We start from the raw sequence: 6,320 nt of genomic DNA, 5'->3' as shown, positions 1-6,320 counted from the left end.
CCCGCCGGTCGTCGTCCTTATCTTCGCCGGAGTCGCCTCGGGAGGTGCGCCCCGACCCGGTTGCTACAGTGATCCGAAACCCTAGATCTAGATCTGGGTAGTTTTTTTCACTAAGTCCTCAGAATTTTTAGTCCAAGTGCTCCTGTTCGAGGCTTCGTAACTTTGCATCTGTAGCTCCGATTTGGGCATATAGCATATCAAAATGTTCATCTCAGAGAGTTCATAATTTCATCCCATTGCATCATTTTCATTTGAGCTCATCTTGATGCCCGAAATGCTGTTCGAAGAGGGCTACTTGAGTTAATTGTCAGATCGGTTACTCCGTTTAGCACTTTTGTCATTTTTGGCATGATTAATGTGTGCATGCTATGCCCGTGAGTTCTTCATATGTTTTGTTAAGGGTTTTGTCATCTATCCAGAGGTGCAACCCATGTATTTTTGGGATGTGTGTGGTGACTTGTGCAAGCTTGCAAAGTGAGGCACCCGGTAAATCTGTTTTCAGGGACTTAGTAGTTTCACTAAGTCTGGGTTTGTTTAGTTCACGATGCCATATGTTCATGTTGTTTCCTAGTGATCGGTGCCTCTTTTGAGGATGATCAGTAAGGGAGTTTTGTTAATATTGTAGTGCTCTATCCATCCAAGTCTTCGTTTGCAATTATGGAGCACCATAGCTTGGGTCAATCAAGCTCTACTGTGGCTTCTTTGTGAATCTGGGCAGATCGTCAACTTGTTTGCGATTTTCCCAATGTTATTGTAGTTGATCCGTGCTTGCTATGCCATTGTTCTTGCCATGTCTAGCTTGTATTTTGTGCCTTCTTAAGGGATGTATGCTTGTCTTGCCATGACTTGCTCTGTAGTGAGTGCATCGAGCTCGTAAACATGCCTTCGTGAGTTATGTTTCAGCATGTCCCAGTTTTCACTAAGTCTGAAAACTGATTTTGTTTTTGCTATGTTCGCGTGCTTGCAATTGTATTTTGTGATCCCTTTTGGCTCAAGGTCACTAAGGGACTTTTGTTAAGCTTGTTGAGTAGCTCCATGCTATGTCTTTCTTTGTCATGTTCAGGTACCGTAGCATGTTGTTTTGTTGCTCCGAAGAGGGCTATATGATCTGAAATTCCAGACAAGTGTTAATTTCACTAAGTCTCAGATCTGTTTTACCATTTGCGTTTTCGCCATGCTTGTTTGAACCTCCTAATGGATGAATTGGCCGTAGCTCAGTGCTAGACTTTTATTAACCATGTTGTATGCATCCCTGCCATGTATTTTGTTGTCATGTTTGGTTGCTGTAGCCTGTTGATTTCATTGCATTTAGATGCCTACTTGCTGTAAATCGCAGACACGTGTCATATTTGAATCGCTTGCCATTTCCAAACCGTAACTCCGATTCCGGCGATCTTTATATTGTTTTCAAGCGATTTCACCTCATCTTTCCAGTGGAACCATTGGAATTCCAAGTTGAGGCCAGGTTCATGCATTTCCTGTCATATCTTGCATTTTGCATCCCGCATCGCATCCCGCATAGCATATCATCATTTCATCATGTTGCTTGATGTTGCACGTGGTTGATTGTATCCTTGTTGCTTGTTTGTCTTGTTTGGGTAGAGTCGGGAGACGAGTTCACTAACGAGGAGCCCGTTGAGTTTGCTTTTGAGGATCCAGTCAACTTTGACAACTGTGCAGGCAAGATGATCATACCCTCGAAATCACTACTATCTTTGCTATGCTAGTTTGCTCGCTCTTTTGCTATGCCATTGCTATGATGCCTACCATTTGCTTGCAAGCCTCCCAAATTTCCATGTCAAACCCCTAACCCACCTTTGTCCTAGCAAACCGTTGATTGGCTATGTTACCGCTTTGCTCAGCCCATCTTATAGCGTTGCTAGTTGCAGGTGAAGATTGGAGGCCGTTCCTTGTTGGAACATCTTTTATTTACTTGTTGGGATATCATTATATTGCCTTGTTATCTTAATGCATCCATATACTTGGTAAAGGGTGGAAGGCTCGGCCTCTCGCCTAGTGTTTTGTTCCACTCTTGCCGCCCTAGTTCCCGTCATATCGGTGTTATGTTCCCGGATTTTTGCGTTCCTTACGCGGTTGGGTTATAATGGGAACCCCTTGATAGTTCGCCTTGATTAAAGCTTTTCCAGCAATGCCCAACCTTGGTCTTACCATTTGCCTCCTAGCCTCTTTTTCCCTCGGGTTTCCGGAGCCCGCGGGTCATCTTATTTTAACCCCCCCGGGCCAGTGCTCCTCTGATTGTTGGTCCAAGCTAGAGTCCTGTGCAGCGCCCCCTCGGGAAACTCGAGGTTTGGTTTTAGTTGTATGGAGCGCTCATCTGAGTGTGCCCTGAGAAAGAGATATGTTCAGCTCCTATCGGGATTTGTCGGCACATTCGGGCGGTGTTGCTGGTCTTGTTTTAACCTGTCGAAGTGTCTTGAATTACCGAGATACCGAGTCTGATCGGAACGTCTTGGGAGGAGGTCTATTCCTTCGTTGACCGTGAGAGCTTGTCATGGGCTAAGTTGGGACTCCCCTGCAGGGATTGAACTTTCGAAAGCCGTGCGCACAGTTATGGGCAGATGGGAATTTGTTAATGTCCGGTTGTAGATAACTTGAACCTTAATTTAATTAAAATGAATCAACTGGGTGTGTTACCGTGATGGCCTCTTCTCGGCGGAGTCCGGGAAGTGGACACGGTGTTGGAGTAATGTTTGCACAGGTTGTTCTCTAGTCTCTCGCTCGTGCTTTGCCTCCTCTTCTAGCTCTCTTTTGCGAATAAGTTAGCCACCATACTTGCTAGTCACTTGCTGCAGCTCCACTCATATTTTACCTTGCCATTCCTATAAGCTTGAATAGTCTTGATCACGAGGGTGCGAGATTGCTGAGTCCCTGTGGCTCACACATTACTATTACACCAGATGCAGGGCCTGATGATTCCTCTCCAGGAGACGCATATGAGCTCAAGTGGGAGTTCGACAAAGACTCTCAACGTTACTATGTTTCCTTTCCCGATGATGAGTAGTGGTGCCTAGTTGGGGGTGATTGGGACCGTGTCGCATGTTGGGTTCTCTTTTATTTTGGCGCCATAGTCGGGCCATGAGTGTTGGTTGATGTAATGTTATTTATGTACTTGATTGACGTGGCGAGTGTAAGCCAACTATGTTATCTCCCTTTTATTATTCATATTAATCATCTCCAAAAATAATTAGCCTAAACAAACTCTCCAGTAAAAAAATGGCAGCTAATATCGTGAGCGCAAAAGTTTCTGTTTTTTAGAGCAAGATTGCAAAGACTTCACCCAAGTCTTCCCAAAGGTTCTACTTGGCACAAACACTAATTTAAACATAAAAACACATCTAAAAAGAAGCTAGATGAATTATTTATTACTAAACAGGAACAATAAGCAAAGAACAAAAATATAAGTGGGTTGCCTCCCAACAAGCGCTATCGTTTAACGCCCCTAGCTAGGCATGATGATTTCAATGATGCTCACATGAAAGATAAGAATCGAAACATAAAGAGAGCATCGTGAAGAATATGACTAGCACATTTATGTATAGCCCACTTCCTATGCATAGGGATTTTGTGAGCAAACAACGTATGGGAACAATAATCAACTAGCATAGGAAGGCAAAACAAGCATAGCTTCAAGATTTTAAGCGCATAGAGAGGAAACTTGATATTATTGCAATTCCTACAAGCATATATTCCTCCTAATAATAATTTTCAGTAGCATCATGAATTAATTCAACAATATAACCATCACATAAAGCATTCTTTTCATGATCTACAAGCATAGAATTTTTATTACTCTCCACATAAGCAAATTTCTTCTCATGAATAGAAGTGGGAGCAAACTCAACAAAATAACTATCACGTGAGGCATAATCCAATTGAAAATTAAAATCATGATCACAAGTGTCATGTTTATCATTAATCTTTATAGCATACATGTCATCACAATAATCATCATAGATAGCAACTTTGTTCTCATAATCAATTGCAACCTCTTCCGAAATAATGGATTCATCACTAAATAAAGTCATGACCTCTCCAAATACACTTCCATAATTATCACAATATGATTCAACACCCTTAAAAATAGTGGGACCATTACTTCCTAAAGTTGACACTCTTCCAAACCCACTTTCATCAATATAATCATCATAAATAGGAGGCATGCTATCATCATAATAAATTTGCTAAACCCTAGTTCTAAAGATATAAATTTGCTAAATTTTATTTTATAGATTAAACTAGTGATAAAACAAGAAACAAAAAGACTCAATTGCAAGATCTAAAGATATACCTTCAAGCGCTAACCTCCCCGGCAACGGTGCCACAAAAGAGCTTGATGTCTACTACGCAACCTTCTTCTTGTAGACGTTGTTGGGCCTCAAAGTGCATAGGTTTATAGGACAGTAGCAAATTTCCCTCAAGTGGATGAGCTAAGGTTTGTCAATCCATGGGGGGCGTAGGATGAACATGGTCTCTCTCAAGCAACCGTGCAACCAAATAACAAAGAGTCTCTTGTGTCCCCAACACACCCGATATGATGGTAAATTGTATAGGTGCACTAGTTCGGCGAAGAGATGGTGATACAAGTGCAATAATGATGGTAGATATAGGTTTTTGTAATCTGAAAATATAAAAACAGCAAGGTAACTAATGATAAAAGTGAGCACAAACGGTATTGCAATGCGTTGGAACAAGGCCTAGGGTTCGTACTTTCACTAGTGCAAGTTCTCTCAACAATAATAACATAATTGGATCATATAACTATCCCTCAACATGCAACAAAGAGTCACTCCAAAGTCACTAATAGAGGAGAACAAACGAAGAGATTATTGTAGGGTACGAAACCACCTCAAAGTTATTCTTTTCTGATCGATCTATTCAAGAGTCCGTAGTAAAATAACACGAAGCTATTCTTTCTGTTCAATCTATCATAGAGTTCGTACTAGAATAATACCTTAAGACGCTAATCAACCAAAACCCTAATATAACCTAGATACTCCAATGTCACCTCAAGTATCCGTGGGTATGATTATACGATATGCATCACACAATCTCATATTCATCTATTCAACCAACACAAAGAACTTCAAAGAGTGCCCCAAAGTTTCTACCGGAGAGTCAAGACGAAAACGTCTGCCAACCCCTATGCATAAGTTCACGAGGTCACGAAACTCGCAAGTTGATCATCAAAACATACATCAAGTGGATCACATGATATCCCATTATTGCCACAGATAAGCACATGCAAGAAATACATCAAGTGTTCTCAAGTACTTAAAGACTCAATCCGATAAGATTACTTCAAAGGGAAAACTCAATTCATCACAAGAGAGTAGGGGGGAGAAACATCATAAGATCCAACTATAATAGCAAAGCTCGCGATACATCAAGATCGTGCCAAATCAAGAACACGAGAGAGAGAGAGAGAGAGAGAGATCAAACACATAGCTACTGGTACATACCCTCAGCCCCGAGGGTGAAATACTCCCTCCTCATCATGGAGAGCGCCGGGATGATGAAGATGGCCACCGGAGAGGGATTTCCCCCTCCAGCAGGGTGCCGGAACGGGTCTAGATTGGTTTTAGGTGGCTACGAAGGCTTGCGGTAGCGGAACTCCTGATCTAGGTTTCTTTCTAGAAGTTTGGGTATATATAAGAGGTGTTGGAGTTGGGAACAAGTCAGTGGGGTCCCCGAGGCGGCCATGAGGTAGGGGGCGCGCCCAGGGGGTAGGGCGCGCCCCCACCCTCGTGGGTGCCTCGGGACTCTTCTGGCCCATCTCCGATACTCCATGAGCTTCTTCTGGTCCAAAAATGATCTCTGTAAAATTTTAGGTCAATTGGACTCTGTTTGGTTTTCCTTTTCTGCGATACTCAAAAACAAGGAAAAAAAACAGAAACTGGCACTGGGCTCTAGGTTAATAGGTTAGTCCCAAAAATCATATAAAATAGCATATAAATGCATATAAAACATCCTAGATGGATAATATAATAGCATGGAACAATAAAAAATTATAGATACATTGGAGACGTATCAGCGTACCTCCCCCAGCACGAGGTCCATCCCCCGCATGGCGTCCTGCTGCATCTCATCAAATGCCAGGAACCGTGCGGAGCGATGCCTGACCTCGTGAGGGAGAACCGCTTCTGCTCCATAGACAAGGAAGAACGGGGTCTCACCTGTTGGCTTGGTGGCAGTGGTGCGGATGGACCACAACACCGATTGGAGCTCGTCGTGCCAGCCCCTGCCGCAGGCTTCGAGCTTCTTCCTGAAGGTCCGGGTCTTGAGGCCTTTCAATACCTCGG

This window comes from Triticum aestivum, chromosome 5A, assembly GCF_018294505.1.
Source record: "Triticum aestivum cultivar Chinese Spring chromosome 5A, IWGSC CS RefSeq v2.1, whole genome shotgun sequence".
NCBI classification, from domain to species: Eukaryota; Viridiplantae; Streptophyta; class Magnoliopsida; order Poales; family Poaceae; genus Triticum; species Triticum aestivum.
Note: the sequence above shows the minus strand (reverse complement) of the source record.